The sequence below is a fragment of the Cheilinus undulatus genome, linkage group 11 (assembly GCF_018320785.1).
Source record: "Cheilinus undulatus linkage group 11, ASM1832078v1, whole genome shotgun sequence".
Taxonomy (NCBI): Eukaryota; Metazoa; Chordata; class Actinopteri; order Labriformes; family Labridae; genus Cheilinus; species Cheilinus undulatus.
The window spans coordinates 4,336,927-4,364,204 of NC_054875.1; the positions used below are offsets into that span (position 1 = coordinate 4,336,927).

The 27,278-nt window shown below is 41.9% G+C and overlaps 1 protein-coding gene across 3 annotated transcripts in view; it reads left to right on the plus strand.

The window, feature by feature from the left end:
- The window catches only part of LOC121517381 (paired box protein Pax-7-like), a 107,069-nt gene that overhangs the window by 30,456 nt on the left and 49,335 nt on the right, over positions 1-27,278 (plus strand). The window lies entirely within an intron of this gene.

Genomic DNA, 27,278 nt, shown 5'->3' on the forward strand with positions numbered 1-27,278 from the left:
AGGGAAATCAGCACCCTGAAGGCAGCCCTCAGCCAGGCCCAAGAAGACCTGGAGAACAAGGGCCACCAATCGGAGGAGGAGATCTCCAGGATTAAGGCCTCTATGGAGCAGGCGAAAGTGGACCAGAGGAAACAGAGACGGCTGTGGAAGGAGGAAAAATCCCGCCTCATCAATGAGCACGAAGAGGCCACCAAAAGGTTAGAGGGGGAACTGAGGGACGCCCAGAATGAGCTGATCAACAACAAGAGCTCATGGGAGAAAGAACATTTCCAGTTCCTCGTGTCTCAAATGGACGAAAGGGCCAAAGCAAAAGAAGCATTGGACCAGGCTCAGGGCACCATAGAGATCCTCACACGCCAGCTGGAGGAGAGATCCCGTCTCCCGGCAGAACAGCCAGAGGACTCTAGGATGGAGACGGCTCTGAGCGAGGCCAGAGAAGCCCAGGCAAGAGAGAGACAGCTGTGGGAGGCCGAAAAATCAAGGTTCCAGGCTCAAGAATCAAAACTGAAAGGGGAACTAGCACAGGCCCAAAAGGATCTGGCAGACAAGAAAATACTGTGGGAGGAGGAGAGATCAGCGCTCCTCAGAGAAAGTGCTGACCTGAGGGAGTCTCTGCAGCAGACCCAGAGGATGATGGAGCAACAGGCAGTGGACTGGCAGAAGGAGAAAGCCTCTTTCCTGGAGTCCATGAACGTCATCCAGCAGACTCTGGAGGTGAAGGACGTCCGAGCGACGGAAACTTCGGACAGTCTGAGTCAGAGACTGGACAATCTGGAGGTCAAGCTGGAGGAGGCTCAGAAGAAGAAAAAGAAGAAATCTTTGAAGGAGAGGTTTCTGAGTCTGTTTCGCAGAGATTCAGAGGCCTCCACTTCATCTTCTGACAGCCTCAACCACTGACTCCAAACCCTCCTCTCTGTCACCTGTCCTTCTTGTACAGCCGACATATTTCAATAAAAAATAAACAAAATAATTCACAGACTGAATGATCTTTTTTCAGCAATGTTGACTCATGTTTCACTGTTTTTAAATTACACACAGATGTCAGTGTAAAGATGCTCAATAAAGAACCATCTCAATATGAATCTGAGTTTAAGTTTGTGTAAAAATATGATGTGTGTGTTTTTAGAGGGGACACTGAGCTCTTAGAGAATTTATTAAAAAAATCTGGAAATGAGCTGAAACTTACTTTAGATGATTAAAACAGAATTAACTTTACTGACGTGACACCAAGGTACAATGTGAAATTGATATGGCTGCTTTCTTTTGGAATTAATTGAATTTTATAACAACAAATTGAACAATTATTAAAAATGATCACATTTATTAAGTGTTAAAAATAAAAGTGCTACAAAAATCACAGAAGTGACAACTTTTTCAAAATGTTTCTATGGGTCTTAAGAAATAAATTCACTATTATGGGACAACAAATAATGTTTTCCCATTATAATAAGGTGAATAAGTCAAGATCTCATTTAGCCCTTTAAAACCCACCGTTGTGCAAGTCCACCAGGACATATTCTTACATTTCTACATACTGTAGTGAAATTTTTGGGAGTATGTTTATTTGCTTTACATTAATATAACCCTTATATCCCAAGTTTTAATTATGTGTATTGACTTATGTCTTAACTCCTACAATAAATTGCTTAAAAATGCAAACCTAAAAAAAAAAAGAACATCGTTTTTGTTTTTTTTCACATATATTTCAAAATACAGAAATTGCACAGCTGTATCCCTCAAATTTGTAAATGCCTATCCCAGCTGTCATTGGGCGAGAGGCAGGGTACACCCTGGACTGGTAGCCAGTCAATCACAGGGCTGACAGATAGAGACAGACAACCAGACACACTCACACTCACACCTACAGCCAATTTAGAGTGGTCAATTGACCTAATGAGCATGAGCATGATGGTGGGAGGAAGCTATGGAGCTACAGTTGTTGCAAAACTATTTGCAAGTGCGTACAAAGATCTGTACTCAAATCCGCAAATCTGTACACGGAGTTGCAGATGCATGCACAAATCCACAAATGTGTTTACAGATCTGCAAATGCATGCAAAGATATGCAAATGTATAAATCAATTTGGAATTGTGGACAAGTTGAGAAAACTCACTCTTTTTTGGTTTGAAGTGTCAAAATACTGACATGCCATTAGTTACAACTGAAATCTGCGTCTCAATTGGCTGTCATACATGTGACTTTTGCAACACTTGTGCAAATGTGTACTCAGATCTGTAAGCGTAAAGACTGGGTTTGTTGCCCTCAGCGCAGGCTCACAGGCAAGGCTGCCTTACTCATAGCATAGGCATCACACCTATGGCAGCAGTTTGACCTAAAAGCTCTATATAACATCAAAATGAAGGGAGAAAGATTATCGTAATATACTGGTATTGATGTTCATATTTACATTTAAAATGTAAAGAAAATAATGACTTCTTTTCTCCAAAAAGAGTAAGCTTTCTTAACCAAAATAAACTAAGTCCACAATTACAAATCGGTCTACACATGTACAGATTTGTGCACGCATTTGTGGATTGGTGCATGCAATTGCAAATCTATCTATGCATTTTGAGATTTGTTCATAGATCGTTGTATGCATTTGCAAATACTTTTGCAACAATATTAGCTCCATATAAGTCGGAGTACCTGAAGAGAACCCACGCATGCACGGGGAGACCATGCAAACTCCACACAGAAAGGCCCTGACCAGGAAGCGAACCCTGGACTTTCTTTCCAGTGTTAATTTTGTTTTAGTTTTGTTTTAATTTTTAGTTTTAGTATCATTATTTAGATGAACTTTATTTTAGTTTTAGTCACATTTTAGTTATTTCTACCCTTTGGAGTTTTAGTCTAGTTTTAGGCGACGAAAACCCAAAAACATTTTAGTCTAATTTTAGTCTATAAAAAGTCCTCACATTCTCAACTTTACTTTTAGGCCAAGCATTTCATTTCTTGCTTAAATCTGGTGAATCCTGGAGTCCCCTCTTTCTACAGCTGAGAGGCAGAACAGCTGCTGATCCATTGTTTTTTAACAGATTTACCCACAGTGGAGAAATATCACTGGTCATGAATGTCCGACAAAAACTAGATTACATTTTAGTCTTGTTTTAGTCATGTTGCTTAAAGCTAAACTTAGTTTGTGTCAGTTTTAGTCATCACAGATCTATTTTTGTTAGTCTTAGTCTAGTTTTTGTCGTAGAAAAAAAGGCTGTCGACGAACATTTTTAGTCATAGTTTTAGGCAACGAAATTAACCCTGATTTGCTCATGCCTTTGGATGACGGTGTTTGTTTTTGCTGATGTTTGACACTTTTGCTAACCTGGCACACCAGATGGATGTGTTTCACCCATCCATCTGGGAAAGCTTCAACAGGAAACGTTTGAGAAAAGGCAGAGGCTTAGAAATATCCTTGGAGTGTGATTGGATGAACGTTCTGTCTGTCACATCTCTACGGACCAATCAGAGCAACAAAGCATGTGACATAGCCGCTAGCAAGCTGTGCATGCTCAGCTACTGAGGAATAATGCAAAACATGGCGACTATAGACATGTAAGTACTCGACTTTTGTGGTTTTTGAAAAGAAAACAACTCACTGCTGTTCTTTGTTCTTCTTTTAACAAAGAAATGTCGTCAAGTTCTGATAAAGCTGGCGCTTTAGCAGCATCCACGCTAATCTCTTCCTCCATAACTGCACCAGCCTCTTGCTGCTGCTTGTTTACGTCACGACTCTGCTGCGCCTGAAAGTACTGCCCCTCATCGCTGACTGGTCCTGTCACTTTCTAACCGGGCCCAAACGGTTCAGATGGGAGCTTTGAAAGATGGATTCACCAGCGAGAAACAAGGTATCCGTCTTCTTTGCAAGGTTACACTTTTGCAACATGAGGGAAGTTACTCACTGAGTTAGCCACTGCCCACCTGTGGAAGCTGGCGGTACTGACTTTAGTTAAATGTTCTGTTCTTTATTGACAAGTTTTTTTACTGTCACTGGAGTTCAAAAATGAGGGAAATATCAGCTAAGTATGCATGTGTTCATGGCGAGCTATAAATAAACGAAATTAACTCTGTAAGTGAAAGGGAATAACGCATTTTAGTGTGGTGAAGTAACACACGGGTAAAATGTTAAATTTAACACTATTGGAATTGCATTAACACTACAGAGACTTTGTGGATTACTTTAGTGCAATGCAGTAAATAATAATGATGAGGAAAGGCAGAAAAATAGACGCTGCTCCATTAGTGAGCTTCTATTCTATATTTTTAAAGTTTCCTCCGGCCTAGAGATGTTCAAACATTGGGATTTGCTGAGTTTGAGTTCTGATTCTCATCATTGGCTGTTAGAGTATTTGCAGTATTTGTTCTCTGACTCTGTTGCATGAAGAGATCTTTCTGAATACTTTGTTCTCTTGCTATGATTGCTTCCAGCTAAATGAGTAAGGACCTTATGTTGGCCGTTCCCTGGGGCTTTTGAAATTACTAGTACCAACTTGCATGCAGAAAGAAACTGGAAACTTCCGTAGTCTGACCTCTCTGCCAAAAAAATGGCTGCAACAGCTTTGCATCTGATGTCAAAACAAGGCACGAGGCTATCCAATCATGCCACCATTGATTTATATGGATCCATTTCGAAGATGCATGCATGCATGCCTAAAATCATGATTTTTTTCAGTACATTTTTTCCTTCAGAGGTAGGAAAATATTTATATTTTTTGCAGAAGAATGCACTGTTTGAACTGATGACCATAAACAGCATAGCCTTGGCTCCTTAAATGTTCCATTATAATAGTTTAAGTGTTTAAGTCACGCTATTTTTAAATATTTTGATGCAGGTAAAGTGGGATATATTATATGAGAATTGTTTTTTTTCTATTAACTGGATATTTGTCAATGCTCCAGTGTCTCTTCTATCCAGATTTAGCAGATCTTTATATATCAGCCTTGCAGCTTCCTTTAGGGATCATAATTTGATGATTAAAGGTGCACAAATTTTACATTTGTGAACTGAGAATATAAATGATCCTAAAGTATTTACCTTCTCTAAAAGTCTGGCCTTAAAGTCAGCACTGTTTTGCATTTTTAGCTCCTTTCAGGCCACTTCAGACGATGTGCATGTAGACAGAAAACAGCCAACCTCACTCACAAACAGTTGCAAATAAGAGGAAAGAAAAAGGAAGAGAAAAAGCCCGGACCATGAGGCCCGTCTGTTATTGAGCCCCGGCGTTTCCCACTGAAGCGGTTGATGAACTCCTCCAAGTTTATTAAAGAAAAGGAAACATGCAGCAAAGGCCGGAGGCAGGCAGGCTGACAGTTTATAAAGCGGCGGCCATTGTGGCCTGCAGGCAGATGCTTGAATACCTCTGAATAGACTCCCTCAAAGTGACACGATTGAGCGAGACAACAGCAAAACGGTGAAAGGGAAAGCTTCTCCACTGCTACGCCGAGCTGATCGGCATTTCTAATGTTCCTGCTCTGAATGAGCGTGCATCTGCAGAGAGCTGGGCTCCGCTCTGTTTCTGACTGCTGTTTGTGCTTCATATTCACCGCCACGTCAACACGCAGCTGTCTTTAGACTAGAGCCACAAAAAAGGCAACTACAGGCTATCTACTACCCCTCTGCTGCTCTTTTCATAACCGCAATGGGCTGTTTCCTCATGCTTTAAAATCATTTTATAGAAAATAAATGGTAGGGAAACACTCATCTGTATATAAGAGAACATTACACTGCAAAAGCACAGTCTCAGCGGGTCAAAAAATACCTTATCACACTTATTTAAGGCCACATTCACTTGGACAGTCCAGATCCTGATTTTAACACATCAAAAATAAAGAATAAGGCCTTTATTGCTTTGAGTATTTACCTTTTTTTGCCAGAAAAGCAAGCACATATTCTTTGCTAAGTATCTTGCTATAAAATCTGCTAAATAATTTAGACGGTTCGTCTAATTTCAAGAATTCAAACATGTGTTTTGATATATTTTTACTCCATTTTTACTGTGCAGGTATCCAGGTAACTACTTGGAAAAGTAACTTCAGCGTTTCTTCTTTATCTTCACATTAATGTTCCCGTTGCTTTGGGCAGTTTCATTTTAGGGGCCTTGGCAGGGGTGTAAACTAGAGTGCATTGTTTACTCTGCTGATGATGCTGTGGTCCTTGCAGAGACTGGAGAGGTCCTTGTGGAAGCTCTTAGCTTGCTGAGTGAGGAGGCTTTAGGGATGTGCATTCTCTGGGTCCAGCAAGGATCCAGGCATCTGGGGACGCCCCACCAAATCTGTGTCTGTGATGCTGAGAGCGCGGAGGTTGTAGAGCAGTTGGCAGTGTAATCCATGGATCTGCTGACTGGGAGGCTGAGATCAACCCTAGACTTAGCCTTTCACACAGAGGGAGGGGTTCGCTTGGCAAGGCGGTGCGAGACGGCCTGGCTGCAGACCGTTCATTTCTGACGGCCAATCTCACAGATCATTCATCGCAGACGCCGTGCATCTCAGATCGAAAATACATGCTAAAACTTTCAAAAATAAAATCAGATTAAACTTCCAGTGTAAATCTACCACCATCATGGCTGCAATGAACACAAACCTTTCGAAATAAAACCAGATTACACTTCTGATTAAAGGTTTATATTTGATTAGTGTTTACATACACAGTGTATTTTATTTACACTCGCTGTTGATTTATACAGTGAAGACAGGCGATGAACAGGAGACAGTGAAGGAGAAAGCCGGACTTTTAAAAAATATATAATTGACTTTACAAATGCAATGAGCTCAGTTTAATATTTCATACGGGGAAAAAAATCAGCATATATGCCTGAAAAAAGCTATTTTGATCTTAAGCATTGGTGGCATACATGCAAGAAAGCAACCTTGCAAAGCAGATGGATGTGCCAGTTTCCGTGTTTCTCATCTTGCAAAGCTCTCGTCTGAAGAGTTTGAAAGTGACAGGACCAATCAGGAATGAGAGGCAGGACTTTCGGCTGCAGCGGAGTCATGACGTATGCGAGCAGCGAGAAGAGGCCGGTGCAATTAGCGTGGATGCTGCTAAAGCGCCAGTTTTATCAGAACTGATGACATTTCTTCATTAAAAGAAAAACAAAGAACAGCAGTGAGTTGTTTTCTTACAAAAGTCATCTACTGACATGTCTACGGTCGCCATGGTTCCATGGAGTTTACACCTCGGTAGCAGCTATGACGTCATGTGTTTTGTTGCTCTGGTTGGCCAGTAAAGATGTGACTGACAGAACGTTCATCCAATCACCTTCCAAGTTTTTTTTCAAAGGATCTGCCCTCTCCCAAACACTGTCTATTGGAGGTTTACCAGATGGATGAGTGTCAGGTTAGCAAGAAATTAAATTAGTCACAATGTACCCTTCATACAGCAAGCCCTCTACTTTTATAACATCTTAATTTGTATTAAAGGCTGGCCTGTCATTTTACAACAGAGATACGGGTTCTGAGATGTGCAGCGTCTCGCATGAGCGGTCTGCTGGAGCGTCGTCTGAGATCGATGGTCTGCAGCCAGGTCCCTCTCTGGTGTTGTGGCTCTCACGGTATCTGAAGATGGGAATGAAAGTCAGAGCGTTTTGGTCATTGGTTCTCCTGGACTTACCACACTCTTGTACGGCCTAGATGTTGAGTGATGACTGGAGGAGCCAGCTGGACTCATTTGTGACGACTTGGGTTCATTTTTGGGTATTGTTGGCGAGACCGTGTGACTAGAGCACGGGGTAACCGCGCTTCTGCAGGCACCTGGCGTGCTTTCCCTGGCCTGATCCAGCTCACCACATGTTAGATACCCGGGACCCCAGATACAGGTCAGCACTGCAGAGCAAAGAACGTAACAAGAAGGACAGAAAAAACCTGCTCCATAGAGAGCGATTTTTCTGTTAGGTCTTGATCTTTCTTGTTGCTAGAGAAGTTAGAGATAATTTGGAACATTTAGAGACTCTCTTCATTCATTTGTGACGTGTATGTTTGGAGATAACTGAGGAGTTAGCGCCCATAATGTCTGACAGTGAAGGTCTAAAGTCTTAGTGCATGCTCTGGCTGTTGATATCAGGGTTGCTGGAGCCTGATCTGTCCATCTCTTTCTACCAGACATCATCAGGAGGAAGAGGTCAGCTCAATAAAACATTCCTCAGCCTCATCTGAGCTGTAAACTCCGTTTCTGCCTCCTAAACTCATGACTCACATTTCACTCTGCTCTGACATTTCTATAAAAACTGCTCGCTGTGAAGGTTTCAGGCTACGTTTAGGTTTCTGCTCGTGAAAGCTGTCACTTTGGCTTCACTGTGACTTATTTTGTAATTCTGGGTGCTCTGATTCTGCCGTTTTACCCATGAAAAGGGTGTAAACAGATAATTGAATATCAATGTTTTACCTTAATCAGTGAAGTCCTGATTCTGATGTTTAGTGCGATATCGCTCCTAAAACTTTCCTCCACTTCCTTGAGTCCTTAGCCGTGATTTTGACCTGCTTCTAGTTCATTATAATCTGAGCATGACATGAAAATGTAACGCCTGAATTTCAAGCCTAATTAGCAGACGCAGCTATGGCCGACAAACCTAAAAAACCTCCATCGACCCGTGCCGCTCACGGCCATAAAATCCCACATTTTCTGCTCCTTAGCCCCTTTATCCTGAATATTTCTCCCTGCCTTATTTGTGTGTTTTTGCCCACATGCACAAAGGCAATAAACATGTCCTTAGAGTGTTACGAATCAGAAATGCACCCCCCCCCTTTTTTCGCCAGCTGTCAGAGCGGTGGCCGGCGCTCCTGCAGCCATTTTGGGGCAGCCAGCTGTGAGGGGAGCACTCGGCTTCAAACAGGACGCTAGAAACTGGAGACTACAGCGAGGATTTAAGTATGCACTGTCTCTACAGCTACTATAGCAACACTTTGATACTTCAACCTAACAGTTAGTCTGGGAAACACCCCCCTAAATACAGAATTACAAGATCAAGGTTGGACTGCAGCTGTTATTCCAAATAAAAACTGGTTACTGTTGATTTTTGACACCGAAACAGCAGGGACGCTTTGTTAGGAGGTCTAAAATTGTTTTTAAGATGGTCAAAATTATCTCTAATTTTTGATATCACAGGTTTTAAATTAAAGGACATCTACTTTATGAGACAGGTGCATGAAACCATCCAAAGTTGCACACTCTTAGGACATCCGTAGCCTTGTGGTTTTGTCTGTACACCTGAGGCTGTTGGCCTCAAATTGGGCAGCTGTGTTTCCTGTCCAGCATGTCATTCCCTACTCTCTCTCTCCCCCCAGCTTTTGCCTAACCACAGTCCCATCTCTCTGCAGTCATAAAAGCTCAAAATGAAGCTCTGCAAACTCTAAATTAAACATAAACGTTGCTTCTGTACCTTAACAGTGCCAACACAACCTAGATTAGAGCAGTCTGCTCCAAAGCTGATTGGAACCAGGCCCAGGACGGGATCGTTAACCGGGGTGTTAGTGCTAACACTACAGATCCAGTGCGCATGCATTGGTATTATGAAAAGGCATGAGGGAGGAGGGGCTGCAAGGGTCTTTCTCCTTGGAGCTTGCATGTTCTCCCTGCGTGCTACCAAAGACATGCTCGTTAGGTTAATTGGTGGTCCTGAATTAGCTGTAGGTGTGAGCCTACCTGGTTGTGTCAGCTCTGTGGTTGACTGATGACCAGTTCAGGGTACCCAGCCTCCCAGTGACAGTTGGGATAGGCTCCAGCTCCTGTTAACCCTGAATGGGATAAGGGTGTAGATAAAGGAGGTTAAGGGGAGGAGCCTGTGTGTCAGCACTCTTAGTTGAAAAAAGGTGGCTCATTTATGCTCTGTTTTTCTGAGCTTTTGGAGTTTTCCATCCACTTTTTTTTAAGCTTCTACAAATTGGAACAAACATTGCAATACCACCAGTTATTGTGGGGGCGCTCTGATCAAGCCGGAGCAACAAAACACAACAAAGAAGAAGAAAAAATGGCAACAGTTAACTGGAACTTTCCAAAGAAATATTGCTAGTCTGAGTTGTTAGAACATGATGTTAAGTCACCTGTGCACAGAAACAGTTACAACAGAACAGCAGGGAGGAGGATGGATGGAGCAACCACCCCGTGTGGGACAGCGACCCCTAGAGGATTTTTTTTTTTTTTTTAAGATTTATATTTGGGCTTTTCATGCCTTTATTCTATAGTGGGGGACAGTGGATAGGGTCGTAAATGGTAGAGAGACATGCGGTAAAGGGCCACAGGCCCGAATTGATCCCTGGCCGCCTGCATACATGGGTAGCACCTTAGACCGCTAGGCTATCAGTGTGCCAAGTGGATTCATGTTTTTAGAATCAGGCCAGCTTTTATGGTAGCAGCTTTGTCAACAACAATGGTAACCTGCAAAGCAGATGGATTTCACAGACTCCATCTCTGTCTCCAGTCCACAGCGTTTGTCCTGAACCAAACACTGCTCAGACCAATCAGCTTCATTTGAGGAGAACGAGGCGGAGTGGCTGCTTCCTGTGCGGTGATACGCTAGGATGTAGCTCTCATTTAGTGCCAGTTTGACCTGAATTTGACCACGTTTCTGCATGGAATAAAGAATAAAAACAGCACTTGAAGCTTTGATTGAAGGGAAAGATGTTTTAGCTCAAATGCAGACCTGCTGCGGCATGAGTTTGTAACAGTTACGTTGGGAAGGGTGAGTTGTGGGAATGCCTACGTGCATGCAATGGCGTAGGGTTAGGGTTGGAGTGATTAGCACCAACTTAGCAACAGCAGCAGTTTGGTCAAAACTGGACATTTCTTTATTAAAACAAAGGCAGAGAGCAACACTGGAAGCTTTTAATGACAGAAAAGATGTTTTGGCTTTTCTCCCAGCCTGTTTTGGCATGGGTTTGTGAGCTGGGGCTAGCCGGTGCATCCAATCGCTGGTGCCGCAGTAGCCGTTAGCTCGTGTGTAGCTGTAGGAAGAAGGCAGTTTAAAAAAAAGGATATACAGCAGCGTATACATGTCAGCTCAACAGCGTCACTTTGTCTTGTCGCTCTGATTGGCCAGTCAGACAGAGTGTTCCTCCAATCACCTTCTGAGATTTTTTTGAAAAGCCCTGCCCTTCCCTAACACTTTCTATGGGAGCTTTCCCAGACGAATGTGAAATATATCCATGCAGTAGAGATATGAAACAGTTGATCTGACCTGTCAGGTTACAACAATGGTGGAGGAGACACTGGGTCGTCTCTTTAAGGGTACAATTTCTGGGTCTAGCTGCTGGTATTTTATGGCAGGATTCCTGTCATTATTTTTATGTTTTCTTGGTGACATTCAGCACACAGAGCTATTTGAAAACAGCCCTGAATATACAAACAAGAGCGGCAGAAGTTAATTTTCATTACCTAGCTAGAATAAAGGTGAGATAATCAGTACCCCTTCCCCCCCCGTGCTACGCCCCTGGGCACTCCCACCGCAACAAATGCCAGCTATGAACTCAAAGTCTTACACATTAAAAATGAAGCCTTTCACTGCTGGTTAATTGGTCTATCATTGGATGCCACTGAATGTCATGAAATGGAGCATTTCCATCTTTAATTCTCATTGTGATTCAGCTGCTAACTTCAGAATATTTTGTTGAAATAACCGTTGATTTCCAGCCTCCTCCTATGGTTTTTCCTCGCCCGGTTTATGACCACATATCACAGTTTATGTCACATATAAGAGCAGCTCTGCAGAGGCGTGGGCTGGCCTGGATTGTCATAAAAAATGACATCAGCAGGAGGATTTTCTCCCGTCCTCTGGAGTGACACTCAGCGGATAAAAAGCTCACCTATCCCTCCATCTCTTACAAACATATCAGAGTGCATTTCACCGCTCTTTAACCAGGATCTGTAAGAGAGAGTCAACAAGCACAGATCATTTTCTTTTTGTTAATCTACTTTCTTCCAAAATAAGATTATTCTATTTCCCTTTAAAACTTTCGGCGATTGCTTTCTCTAAGCCTGCAGCTGTCCACTGAGGGCTTTGCTGTGTCGAGTATATCTTAAGAGGGCCTCTTATTATTATATTTGCTCCCAGCTCTAATCTTTATCACTGTTTATATATTGACAGTCTGCAATTTTTTGTTTATGGCTATTTTTTATCTACTAAATAAAGACACATGCATGCCAGTGCCCGGGGAGGAAAGAAGATAAAGACTTTGCATTAATAGCAGTTTGCTAAGACATAATGCCCTGATAAAGGCAGCATCTTTGTGTGGGCTGGATTGAGTTCAGTGCCAGTTTTATGTTGCGTTTACGGAGAGAGTGCGCTGGAGCTGCTCCTGTGGCTTTCTGAGAGATGTTTGTGGCTCCTGTGAAGTTTTATTTTAGCGAAACAACAAAAGTTGGGATTTTTCATTGCCTCTTTTTCCTGCAGAGTTCCTAAATCTTCTGGCAAATATTTTACTCATCATTGTAAAAGTGCCGACGTTGCACACACTCCTGCTGCTTACTATACACTTTTGCAGCATTTGTTGTGTCTAAATACCATTGTGTTGGAGCTGTGTCGGAACAAAGGCGGGAACAATGCTGCGGCGTGTGAATGGGAGCGTGTTGCAGAGGCAGCGGCGGCGCGGCGCTGGTCTCGGCTGCGGCTCAGTTTTTGCCCACTTGGGTTTGAAAACGAGGCCTTTTGTTGGCGGAGAGGCTCCCCGTGCCAACTGGCAGATTTCATTTCACTTTCTTTTGTTTTCTTTGAATAATGTTTTAAAAACTTTTGGCTTTTGCCTCAATTAGTCGAGTGTTATTGTCGGTGCAGGCTTGGAAATCTGCAAGTCAAATGAAAATATGCAATTACAGCAAAAACTATAGAAACCTGCTGCTGATATTACGCTAAGCTGTGTTGAAAATCGGAGAGTTATTGAATAAAAACCTTCAGGAGAAACAGGGAGTTGTTTATCTGTAGCAAACATTTTGTGGAGTTGATATTTGCATTGGCAGGCGCGGTGTATCCCTGCTAATAAAGGCCCAAAAGTTTGGAGAAATTTAGCAGGTGCACAGATTTGCAGATTTACCTCCTAAAAAGCCAGTAGTTTGAGAGTTTCACCAACTCCTTTTCTCTAGCAAAACTTTGCAGTTCCTTCCCCCTCTGTCAGTCTGTAGAGCCTTGAGTTTGAGCTGATTCTTGTCCGTCATAATGTGGGCATGACATGAGAATGTAACGCCTGGATTTCAAGCCTAATTAGCAGCCACCACTATGGCTGACAGGCCTATAAACCATCATCCAACCATGCCACTCATGGCCCCTTCATGCTGGACTATTTCTCCATTTTGCCCACATGCACAAAGGAGAAAGTGTAAATTTACTCGTAAAGTCTGCAGGAATATGAAGTCCTGCCCCTGTTGCAGCTTCCTCCCCCATCTCTCGGCTCCGTGTCATGCCTCGGCACCATTTGACCCCTTTAATTCCTGAATATGCGAGCGGCACTTTGCCTGGCTGCTCAGCTTTAGTGACTCAGTCTGGAAGTGTTTACTGAAGTCCTGCAGAGTGCGGCTGGGCCGCTTGTGCTCTTTCATGCCCGCGGCCCCCCTGAGGAGCCGCTTCTATTGGCCCTGAAAGGCCCCGAGAGGCTCCGGGGGCCTCCGTTGTTTAAGGTGAGCCCATTTTGTCAAGCGAGGCAGCTGAGCAGAAAGAGGCTTCCAAAGAGCCAAGACGAGGCGGCGAAAAGAGCCGCGGGCAGTGGCACCTCTCTGCTGCTCTCTGCCCTCGGATATTCACACGGCTGAGGCTGGGACTCTTCAGCTGCTGAGGAGAGGAAGGGATGTGTGAGGGAAGTCCTGGAGCCTGGAGACTGTACCCTTTCTGTGTAATTGATATGTTTGATTCAGGCTCTCTAAAGGGGCTAAATTTAAGGGTCTTTCACCAGATTAAAAATAAAAGGTTGAAACTGATTCAGATTAGAGCTTAATGAAGCTCGTTTTCAGACTTTATTGTATTCTTTTCTTTGTTGTTTATGATGATAGAGCAGTGAGGATGAGGAGCAGACGCACAGACATCACTGTTCACTGAACACACTAAGCGTTTTGGCAATCACGGGTCTGTTAACAGAGACTACAGTCCACAGTGTTCTGCACTCACTTCATTGATAGAATAAATCTCATTACAGCAGACAATTAAAGTATTTGCTCAAGGCACTCCACATCCATTTCCATTCAAAATACACATTACAGTATTTTCAGTTCAGTCAGGCCCACTTAGTCAAGAAACACACACAGCTTGCAAATGTATTTCAAATGTATTGGCAGCTATTATTTTGTTTTTATGTCCTTTATTTTGGTGATATGGCCCCGGCCCTTCCCCGAGCCAGTGTGGAAAGCATCGAGCTTTAACAGCACACTTTCCTGTCTTCCCTGTGCCTACATGGAAAGCCTGAGAAGCAGTAAAACCCCCAAGCAGAGCAGGCGTCAGTGACAACATTTTGAAAGTCAGATGTACATAATGGAGTCGCTGGGGTGGAGGAGGGTTGCTTATAGAGGGAGCAGCATAGAGTAGGCAGCCAGAGCAGCTTAAAGATGGCGGCACGAGTGCAATTGCTAATAGGAAGCTTCACGTTAATCAGCTGATCATCAGCTGATGAGGGCTTGCGTGAGATAGTTTTAGTTATAACATGATTTTACAAATTCCTACGGCACATCTAGACTTGCCAGTGTGTCTGACCCCGCCATTTGAGAACCACTGTACTATATCATTGTGCGTCCACTGAGCAGAGCAAGCTACAGCACCAATTTTTAACAGCTTTTCTCCCTCATTATGTCAATAACATACATTTAAAAAAAACCCTGATATTATGTTTAGAGTGTAGTTTTTTAAAAATACACTTAAGAAACATAAGCAGCAGACCTGGGCAGTGCAGTGGCTCTGCACCAAAGGTTGCACTGAAGTTCTGATGCTACTAGAAAAACAGACCAAACACTAGCCGTTTTTACACAGAGATTCCACAACCATAAGTCATAGAGACTTACTCTTTTTTTCTTCTGAAAGCTGACTTCGCTGATGTCTGTTTGCTACTCTCGATGTCTCTGTAGCCCTAAAGGACGCCGCTCTAGCGAGCCCAGAACTTCGGTGACTTTTCGGGGTCTTTACAGATTGAATCCACATTGTTAGATCCAAAAAAAAGCGTGTTTTTATCCCTTTTTAATCCATTTTCGATCACTTACTTTGGCTTTTTGCCCAGAGCATCACCTTGTTGTTCACCGCAATGCACTGTGGGAGTTGCAGTCCACTAGTTGCGTCTGTACTGCTTTAAGGAACGGCACAAACAAGTCTAACTGAAAAAACAGCACACAGACTTTTCTTTGTATATATGTTGATATGTTGAAAACCGTTGGCCACAAAATGTTTATTTTTTCACTGTTTTGTGCCCAAGAGATGAGAGAACAGAGTTTCAAATACAATTTCTTTTGTCTTTAGAGTCCTATAACTTTTTAAAAATTCAACTGACATTACTATAGTAGATATATTCTTAAAGCCTAGGTTGTCCTGAAAAAAAAAGATGTACAGAGCTTGACTGTGCACCGCAGGGCTGGTGTTTTACAAGCTATTTAAGACAAAAAGTCTAGAGACATGATGGTGAAAGAAAATAGCTGTGAGCTCTAAGGGTTAAGCACATGTAACATTCACAAATGACCCATTTATTAGGTACAGAATCTTGATATTCTACTGTGCTGTATCAACAGTGGCTGAAGTGATTCGACAGATCAGGAGAGTTAATGTAGAGCGTGCAAACTCAGTCAGGGAGCAGGCAGGTGGGTCAAATCTGCCCTCAGCTGATTGGACACAAAGAGATTCCTATCAGAGGCAGAAACAGTGAAGACTTCCTCCCAAACACAGCAGCTGCAGATAAACAGGAGCATCAGCAGACCGTATTCTGAGGACGACACGGTTCTGCTCTAATAAATTCATCATTTGTTGAGCCAGTGTGTTCTGTTCGACTGGTCACAGCCCACTGAGACACACTGAAAGCAGATCCTGAGTGTAATTATACTGGAACTAATATGATTTTCAAAATGACCCATAATTAGTTTCATGCAGCTCTCCAGAGCTCTGTCACTCTTTGTCCTCATGTCTTCGTAAAAGCCGCAAACAGTATTGTTGCTTTTCTCCAGCAGAACGCACACTTTACCCTCAGCGGTGGACTGGTGTCGTCTGTTTGTGGAGCAGCAGGACGAATGAAGCGTTTCTGTCCTCACTGGAAGATAATAATACCATCAATCTGTACCTTTGAGTCAGTCAGGGGAAACTTCAGCAGTCTTTAGGACAGAAAAGGTGCTGGAGTAAATATATAAAACACTAAAGCGGGGGCCACACTCCAAGATGATTGCATCGATTCTGGGTCTGATCCCCCCTCTCTGACCAAAACCGGCAAAGAACTGATTATCAAACGGTTCTGAGGTTCTAGACGGATTTTCCTGTGGTGTTAAGAGTGATTTTATCCTCCCCATTCTCTTGAAAAGTTAACACAGCCAAGTTTGAAATCATAAACATATTAAAGGGGACAATTTAAGCAAAAATCACTTTTTCAGCTTTTCTAACAGAAATGTGTGCCCCTGGCCTGTCCACAATTCCCTTAAGTACCAGAAACCCCGGCTTAGTGTTAAAATAATTGGCAGGAAAAGTGGGGGAAAGAGGTCAGATGCTGCAAAATTGGTAAAGATGAAAATTTGGGCAAAATTGGGTCAAAAGTGGCAAAAAGGGTGCAACTAAAGTAATGAAAAGGGGTTAAATGTGGCAAAAATGGGTACATGAGTGGCACAAATGGGATAAAACGTTTAGGATAAGTGATTCAAAGAGGTTAAAGAAAAGCAAATACTGATTTTAAAAGGAACAAAGGGGTAAAAAGAATAAAAAAATGGGTTAAAAGTGGCAAAAATATAGAAAAAAAGGCCTGACAAAGTAGTAAAAAGGGGTTAAAGGGTGGTACATAGGGGCAATAATTGGCAAGAAAGTTGCAAAAAGGAGTATAAAAGGGCAAAAAGTGGCAAAAATGATCAAAAAATGGGTTACAAGTGGCAAAAAAGGTTGCAGGAATGGCCGAACGCAGTAGTGAAAAGTGATCAAAAAGTGTCAAAAATGAGTTAATTCTGGTGCTAAATCCCAGCTGGGGAGGGCCCATTCTCTGGGATTTTTAGGGGCCCAGCCAGTTCTGCTGGCGGGCCTGTCTCTTTGTGGCCTGATAATAGGGATAGATCTCACTGGCAATGCCTTAAAACGTCCTGTGTTTTGAAAGAAAATACTAATGCAATAATATGTTGATCAGACCTTTATTTGAAAGTCCGACCCCCAAAGTCTCTGTCAAGACTAAATCTGGCCCTCGTGTTCTAGGTGTCCTGTGCTCTAAAGTCATGCTTGACCATGTGAGAGTTGGAGTTTTGACCGTGGAGACTCTGGATGATGATAGGGGTGTAACAGTTCGCAGATATCACCGTTTGGTTCGTGCATCGGTTCTCAGGTCCTGGTTGGAAGAAGCAACCTTAAGTACAGGATTAATATTTCTAGGTTTTCCACATTAACTACTTTTGACTGCAGTAATGCACCTCCATCCAGCTTTTATAAGTCTGCACATAGTCTTTAGAATGTATTTCCTTTTTTTATTTCCCTGCTTTTGCTTACATCCAGAGGCTCTTTAAAACTGTGCTGAGATGCTGAGGAGAGGAAGAAGAAGCTAGTGGGTCGGGCCACTCATGTAGCTCTGCTGATAATGATTGCAACTTTTCTTCTTTGAGTGTTTTGTTGTGCCTTCTTCCTCTTCTTTGTTTGTTGTTAGCAAACAGTTTTAACGTTGCCCCCACCTAGATTGGCGTGCAAATACTGCCATGCACGATTGCCTTTTTCTCCATTCAGATGTACGTGCACCAAACCATGAAAGACAAAAAAATAACCTTTACACTCCCAGCTGATGGTGAAAGAATCATCATGTGGTCATCATGTTACACATCACACACGATGAAAACAAAAAGGTCAAATCTATCACCATGTGGGGCCTGTCCTGTTGACAAAATTAGTTCAGATTTTTAAAATCTTTTAGTATGTGACAAACTTAGGTCAGATTTGCTGAAGCTGAACTATGTGGTTGGAGATCAGTTATACTCTTGCATGCGTATACTCACCCAGACACGCCTTGGCAGTCTGAGCATGCTCTGCAGGCTCAACCATGCTGTAGTCAAACAGCATAAATGTGAGGAAGAAAGCCAGGAAGGAAATCATTACATCTTTGACACAGCTCAGGTTAACTGCATGCAAAAGAAACAAGAACAGATATGTTCTTTGCATTTTGAACAAACTTTAGAGAGAAAACCAAGACTTCTGCATGACTGGATTTCTTCTGAAGCCTGGGTAAAGATATGTTTTGCTCTTTATTTGTGATTGGTGATGTAATCTTTACAGATTCATTTATGCTCTGTGTCCAAGGGTCTGGACGGAGCCCTCTGTGTTCGTTTTTTCACTTTAAAGTCCAGTATTAGTCAGGAATACGTCTCATACTGCCTACAGTGCGGGTGTTGGTATTGGCGAGTAAATGCAAACTTTGTATTTTGCTTAATTTAGCCATGCTAAATTTTAGAGCTAAAGACTGGAAATCAATTTGTCCTCACTGCAGGAAAGCTCTGCATGCACCAGCTACTGTTTTTAGAGCAGCGAAGAAGAACCAAAGGAGCCACTGCAGCAGCAAAGAATGGAGGCTGTGTGACAGTTTTTCTCCCTTAAAATGTCTTTCAGACCGGTGCTGTCATACTCGACAGGAAGTGACACAGTTTATCAAAAGTTAAATAACTTGAGAACCATAAATGGTTGCCTCGTACATGTTTCTCTTGAAGCTAGCCGTTGTGTTTTCCCATTGATGCTACTGATACACAACCCTGGAGCTTGTGTGACTTTTGGAGGCGTCTTTTTATCCATTCTGATCCAATTACAATCATTTATTACTGCTTGAAGGCTAACTGCCATATTGTTTACCCTTTGTGAGGGTCTGTCAGCCAATGGCAGGCTGCTCTGTAATCACATGATGCTGCCTGAATAGAGCATAATGGAGAGAGATAGAGAGAGCCTGTGCTGCAGTCTCCTGTATTATTATTATTTTAATATTTAGCAGTAAAACTCAATAATCCACAGAAAAACAACTTTAGGGTCACAGAGATGCTGGACATTATAAATCTATGTGTTGAGCCATGTTCTGAGTCAAATATAGGTCTAAAATAATTTACTAGTCTGCACAGTCAGTCCAGAGAGTTCTCACTGGTATTGGGTCAGTACTTGGTATCGGCTGATACCTAACACCTTGGTATCAGAATTGGGAAGGAAAAAAATAGTACCAGACCATCCCTACTAAATAAAGGTAGGCAAATATTGCTGATCTTGGAAAGAAAAAAAATATTTAATCAGTATTTAGTGATTGGATGACAGTTACATTACTGAAAGTGCTAAATGTAGATTAAATGTTAAAGACAGCATCCTCTTTTCTGTGTCCCGTTGGAGTCGCTCTGATTGGCTGCAGCTTCAAGACTAATTTTAGTCTGATAAAACTCCTCAGACAATAAAATTGAGCTCAGAGGTATCAGACTGATTCTTACTGAATGTCTGCTGATGCCGGGCTAGATAACACCTTTAAAGTAGACAACAGAACATCTCAGTGATGACTTTAGGCCAAATTTGACAAAGAAATCACACTATCTCATATTAACATAATGGCTGCATTAAATACAAGCAAAGCAATCTCAGAATGGTGTTTAAATGTATTCTTATTTTGCAGACTTACATCAAATGATAGCAGAGAGTTGGATCCAAGTCAGTAAAGGTTAAAAACTGAAGTAATATTTAACATGACTCCAGTACTGCAGGACTTGCACACCATGTTCACACATTAGCACTTGTATTTCAGGAAAGCACTGATGCTAACCTTATTGGCTGAATCATCCCTTAGGGTGTTTTTGTAGTCTCTCCTTATAAACTCAATAAATCACTGATTTAATGTTGGATTGATTCTTAAGTGCAGGAAAAATAAAATAAAGCAGCATTTATATTTTTGGTCTCATAGGGATGCTGCACACTCTCTGTGATCTTTATGCTAGTTGTAAGTATCATAATTGGATTTTAATTCTGTGATAACTCAGTCTCCCTACAACAGGAAAATGCAATTACAGCTATCATTACTGAGTCATTGTAACGCCTCATTTTAATGCAACAATGGCACCCAAAGGTGGACTGTAAGTGTTAAATCAGATTTGTTTTATTAGAGGAGGAGAGAGTGAGGATGATTTTGTAAATGCTGCACAGGATGTCAAAATAAAAGCATGCATGTGTTTCTATTCTAATCGTATTCACCGTTAGACAACAAACGGGCTGTTCTGTGAAGTGCAGGGTTTATTTATACTGCAGCACATTTGCAAACCCTGCGAGTGTGAGTGAGGAGCTGCACTGTGCTCCTGATAAGACATAGCATGCCAATTGAGGGATCTGGTGGAGACAAAGATGAAGTCCAGGTTTAGCCCCTCTATCGGCTCTAGGCGTCTGTCTCATTAGCATAATCTCTGCTTTCCATTATCAGCTGGAGAGAGGAGCTGACCCTCCTGATCCACCGGCCTGTCAAACTTTATTCTCCTCCAGCCCGGGGATCCGTATTGTGCTGCCGTCCGCAGCGAGCGTGGAGCTGCTGCAAGCATGCAAAACCACACACACACACACACACATACACACACACATACACACAAAAAAAAAGCACCAGTGCTGTTGAGGTTGTCAGCGAGGTGGCGGCTGCAGCTCGGACACTCAGCGACACCATGCATGTGTGGCGTGCACTTTTCATTTACATGTCCAATCACTGTGAGCTCTGCTTCTCAGCTCTGCTTTTCAAATCCGCTCTCAGATGACCCACTTTTAGAAAGTCTGTGCTCTGCAAAGGAAAAACTTAAAGGCAGGACACATAAAATTCAAGTTTAAATGGAATTTCTCAGTCTGAACACAGAGGTACACGGTGTTTTCCATGCCTGTTTGTGGGGATACCCCATGAACTAACTTCTTAAAGTTGAACTGAAAGTGTTCTAGTTTCATCTTTCTGTCCTACTATCAGAGATAACCCCTTTTAATTGCATAACAAGCTGTCAGTTTGATTCCTTCATACTTACTGACACCTTTAAAACAGTCAGGATGCACTGATTTTCTTTTCTTTTGCTCGATGTAGCTGATTAAGTACTCCTCTAAAGCATCAGTTTATTGCTAACATCTCCCTGTTTGTTGCTATGGTGTTCTGTTCAAGTTAATAAATGTTGTATGAATATCATAAAAGTTCACCGAAGGTGGTGGTCAGCTGTAAGGGATGAGTCGGACATACTTTGGGCCTTTGCCAGGAGGCTACCTGGCACTAAAACAATGTCTTAACAGCATGAGTGACAACATCAGCTTGATGACACTGATCCTGTTGCAGTTTCTTCACAGATTGAGCAATGCATCATGACAGAACGCGCTATTTTTCCTTCCCCACTCTGTTCTGTTTTTCCTCTCTGTCACTCACATTGACACAGATGAGGAAAGGAGGGAGATGACGAGGCCCCAGGAGCTTCTGACAGGAAGATCGTCTTGATTTCTCCACTCTAGATTGGTTGTTTGATTTGTCAAAGGGCAGACCTTGCAAAGATGGATTTGCCAGATTAGGTGTCTGTCATCAGGCAGATCTCTCTATCAGTGGTTGAAGTGTCTGCAAACCTGTAAACAATGGCAGATGGCTCTGATTGGCCTATAATGAATGTGACAGAGGGTTCGTCCAATCCCCCTCAAAGGTTTTCTTTTTCAAAGGTTCTGCCCTCCCCAAACAGCATATATGGGATGCTGCAATATATTTCATGGATATGAAATGTATTGCATGCCATGAAGTCCATCTGCTGTGTCGGCTTAAAACAGTGGTGTATTGAAAATATCCATAATCATGATACACACCCTGCTCTCACTATTTTTTCTTCCCTGTCAAACTAAAATGTCAGATATTTGACAACAAGATCTGAAACTTTAAGAGTATAGAATTAAATATGTGACAGATACACAAGCGCACATGTTTGTTGTGCAACTGGATGTTTAAAGCTCCTGTGAAGCCTTCTTAGTTTGCTTTTGCTTTTGGTGACCTCTTTGGACTAAGTGTTAGCCACCCATGTTCTCCGTTGAGCTTAATCCCCCCTCACTCTCTTTTAACAGCAAAATGTTCCATTCATCCTGAGTCTCTGCAGTGAAATGGTTAACAATCTTTTTTAAGCTCACTCTGTCAAACATTGACTGGTGGCAGCATTCACAGACATTAAAACTATTAAATAATCATTTTATTTGCTGATACATCAGTTTCTTACTCAGCAAAAGACTTCATGTCAGACTTTCGCCCAAAATCATTTTTTTCACTGCACCAAACTCCTGTAAGAAGTTTTATCCAGTTAAAGCAAGTGAAACATTTAAAACCTGATGGAACATCAAGAACAGACATTTTTAACAAATGTGACTCCTGCCAGAGTCCATGAATCAGTGATTACATGATTGCATGAATTCATCAATAAATGCATCTGTGCATCCATCCATGCAACCATGCATCCATCCATCCAACCATGCAACCATGCATCCATCCATCCAGCCATCCATCCATCCATCCATCCATCCATGCAACCATGCATCCATCCATTTATCCATCCATGCATCCATCCATTTATCCATCCATCCATCCATCCATCCATTCATCCATCCATCTCATAATGCTCTGAAGAGTCCTGTATAATTTCCCCCTGTGGTTGTTGTCATATTGAGTTGATTTCTCCTGTCCCTTTCTTGTCTTGGATGCTAATTCTATCTTCCTTCTGTCCATTGAGTATGTTGACTGCTAACATCGCTCCTTTTACTCTTGAGGGAAAAATACGGCGACTTGTTTTGTTTGAGTTGTTTCAAAATTAAACAATAAATAGGCAAACAAAAACCAGCGAGCCTCACAGCCATTTTCCTCCATCTGAGGCCAAATCCATTCAGTGTGAGAGAAGACGAGTCAGAGAGAGAGAGAAAATACCGCGAGCAAAGAAGCTTCATTTTGTCCCCCATCCCTCCCTCTCCCCTCTCTCCCACCTCTGCCCCTCTCCTCCTTAAATCCAGCAGCATGTGGAGGGAAAACAAATAGAGTCCATCCCATCGCAGCAGCACCCGCAGGACTCGAGGTGCCTTTTGGAAAGTGATCCCAGCCCACTGCAGCGGCCTCAAGTGTTGTCACGCCGAGTTAGTGCCAAATTGCTTTGCAGCAACCCCCTCAAACCCTCCCTCCATCCCTCCCCCATCCCTCCCCCATCCTACCAACAAACATGTACTGTAAACCCAGGCTTTCTCTGAGGACGGCCGTGTGTAAAAATATATGTTTGCTACCTTGGTTTTTAGGAAAACAAATCTTTGCAGGGACTAAACGGTGAAAGAATTGATTTAATTAATGCAGCAGCATGTCCTGCGGCCACATGTAATCCTTTGAGAATTCTCTAGCGGGAGCTTTAAGGGAGGGGGCAGCCAGGGGGGAATACAAAAAGATATTCTCCCTGAGACTCTTCCAGTGGCCTGTAATGGGAGCCACGCACTAATCCCATAATTCCTTGTTTAATTAAACTACAGAGCCGACCCTGTAGTTGTCTAAGCCAGTTTGATGAGCCTTTTCTCTCTTACTTCTCTAAACATGACAAAGTTACAAACAATGAACACGCTCACACAAACAGACCAGTAAACGGAAGGAGAAATATGTCAGCCACAGTTTCATCCAGAATCAGACCTCAAATAGAGACATGAACACCTGCAGACCTCTGCTAGAAGACTCCTCTAGAGTCCAGACAGACCAGAGAAACCACAGCAGAGGCTGGGAGCTCTTTATATGAACTCTGAACTCTTTACTCAGTCTGCCAGGATTCAAGATACAGCCTGTTGGATTTACACTTACAATGTAAAAGACATGAAATCAGCTCCTTCATGTTTTAAGATTGGTATGCATCATGCATGAGTATTTGATGTGTCTGGCTGTTTAGTATTCTTAGATTAATCAGTCTGTCTGCGGACAGAAACATCCAATAACGGCCAGCAGCAACACTTTATTAGGACAGTGGGTTTTATTTTAAGTTAACAGCTCCTACAGGCTGTGGCAGCGATTACAATTAAAACAGAACAATGGAGCAGATGATGGTTTATCAGGGGCACGTAAATTAAATAGAGAGAATCCGTTCATTTGTAAAGAAGTGGTGAACACTTTCATCGAGTATCTGACTGAACTATGATAAACACATACGTGCTGGTGTTACTTGTGACAACTTTTAATTAGCTCAAACGGACATCTGCTTTGAAAAAGTCTTTTCTGAAAAGGCTCATGTGGTTTCTACGTCACAAACTCTGTATAAAAGGTAGAGCGTTACCGCCTCTAACCAACTCTCCTGTTCAGAGGCCACTCCCATCCTCTCCTGCACTGCCTCGGCTTTAGTAACACCGGTGCTGGAGCCCAGGACCTAACGGGTGTTGCTCAGGACCACCACGATCCACCACCACACCACAGCTTGCTTCAGGAATATGTCTTCCAAAACAAAAATGTTGAGTCTTTGCCTAATAGATTAATGACATAATCTTAAAAATTCAATTTTTATTTGATTATTAAATTACGACTATTAAAGTGTACACTGTTAACCCAAAAGTTGTTTGTGATCAAATAATTCAAGTAAATATTACTTAAAAAATGAAGTTTTTTTGCATTACTTAAGTCATTTTGGTGTATTCTACTATTATAATGAGATTGTAGAGTGTACTTGTTGTTTTGAGTTTAATAAACTTAAAATTTGTATTTTTTAACTTAAACTTTGGGTTTACTTATAAATGCTTCAAGGTGTTGAATTCTGATTCACTGGTTGAATTCAAACTTGTCTTGACTTGACTGAAACAAAATTGCAGAATTTCCTTGTTCAAGCATCTAAGAAGCTAAGAAGAGCGGTTTCTCCCTCACTTGGTTCTAAGCATCTTACACTGTAAAACGCAACATCATGTGACATATGTGCAGTTTTCCCAGAATGCTGCTGGGCACTAAACCTTTATGCACTCTGTTTGCTGCTGCTGTCTTGGCCAGAACACTTTTGAAAAAGAGATTTTTAATCTCAAAGAGGCTTTCTCCTGGTTAAATAAAGGTTAAATAAAATAAATAAATAAAATGCACCATGAGTGAAGTTGCTGTCTGAGCTACATAGGGGGCGATGTTAATAACATTAATGTCTATGAATGTTGGATGGCACACTGACATTAATATCACCTACTGGTCCAGTGGCTCACTAACAGCCATTTACAGTGTACACATTTTGAAAATCTTAAGTTGACTTATTTGATTTTCCAAATTATCTTCAATTAAATCAGCTTGTAATTTAGTGCAATGGACTTAAAATATTAAGTTTAAAAATTATGCAAAGCAATTGACTTAGCAAGAGATTTTAAGTTAAATCAACTTGGCATCTAGTTTGTTGTGCTTAAAAACTAAAGTTGAATTCACTGAAGTTTTCATTTTACATTACTTAAACTTTTTAGGGCAACCGGTGTCCTCAAATTTTTAAAGTACATTCAACTCATCTGGGCTTACAGTGCAGCTGTTCACTCTTCCTGACCCCCAAGACTTTGTGCATCATCAAAATCAGGGCTACAAGCACCAATATCAGGCTTCTCTATGTCATTATATCCTAGCTGCTAATGCTAATATTACAATGTTCAGTTTTGACCAAACAAGGTTATTATTGCTAATTCTTCACATATTTTTACCGTCATTACAGCTCGAATCTAGAAAAAGGAAGATGGATTTCTTTCTTTTTTTTTTTTTAAGATTTATTTTTGGACCTTTTCGTGCCTTCATTAGACAGAGGAGGACGGCGGATAGACTTGGAAACAGGGAAGAGAGCGGGGAGAGACATGCGGGAAATCGTGCCATAGGCCGAATTCGAACCCGGGCCGCCCACTTACATGGTGCCCGCCCTAACCACTCGACTACTGGCGCGCCCCAGGAAGATGGTTTTCTGACCTGGACACTCATAGGCTTAGGTTTAGTTTGTTTTCTCTCTCTGTGCATATATATATATATATATATATATATATATATATATATATATATATATATATATTAATTTAAAGTTAGTTTATAAAAGCAAAGGTTTCATTTTGACCAATCATACTGTGAATTATCGTCAGCTATCTCTCTGCAGCCTTAAAGGCATAGTCAGTGTAACACAGCCAGTTAAACACTAATAGATTTCATGTATTTACAGACTTTCAGTTGCACACTTTATAAAAAACTGTTGTTTTTCTGCAGACTTCTGCAGCCATATTGAACTATTTCTCGCTTCCAACCTGTATATGGGGACTTAAGCTTTTGAGCTGCATATTTTAATTTTTATTTTGCATATTTATTTGTTTCTGAATTACAATTTTCTCTAAAGCGAAAGAAGAAGAACAAAAAAGACCCTGGACCTAATATGTTTTTATGTTACCTTGGCTTATGTTTCTGAGCCCTGGGCACCAGGCTGGGTTTATTCACCTCAAATATTTAAGGAACAGCGGTGTTTTCTATTGACAGTTTTCTCTTTAAGTTTTTATTCTTTGTTTTCAATGCAAATAAATATAAAACTTTCCAGCAGGTTATTTAAAATCTACAGAAAAGTCTGCAGAAGTTGCACGTATGTGCTTGGACAATGCAAGGTGGAATCATCATTATTAAACATTCATTGATTATAAACATTAGTCTGGGTTTGTCACTGTACAATTTTGGTTTTTAAAGTTGAAAAGCTGAAAGCAAAACCTTAGAAACCATTAAATGCACCCGTTTGACATCTGGAGTATCAGCCATGTTTGAAGCAGATATCTGCCTCCATCAGATAATCCCCCTGTCTCTCTCTGAGCAGCAGTGTGGACACTCTCAGCGTGAGTGAAATCAGCTGCACAATAAATATTTTGGGACTATTTTCAGCCCGCTGTTGTGTTTGTCTGCACTGCCCCGAGGCCTGCGGAGAGAGAATGGTGCTACACACATCACCAAGGTGGTCTGGAGAGATTAGCACCCCTCGTTCCACTCAAACTCCCAGAACCCTGCCCCAGGGGATGCTGGGATATGCAGATTTATAATATAGAACTGTAGTTATGGAAAGCTGGAGAGTATTGTTTTGTCATATAAATAACCACAGAAATCATGGGAGGGCGAGGTATTTGAGGCATCGATTGTCCCTCTGTACTCTGCATCTCTGGATCAGCCGGAAGCTGAGCTGCAGCTCAGTTAATGATGACAT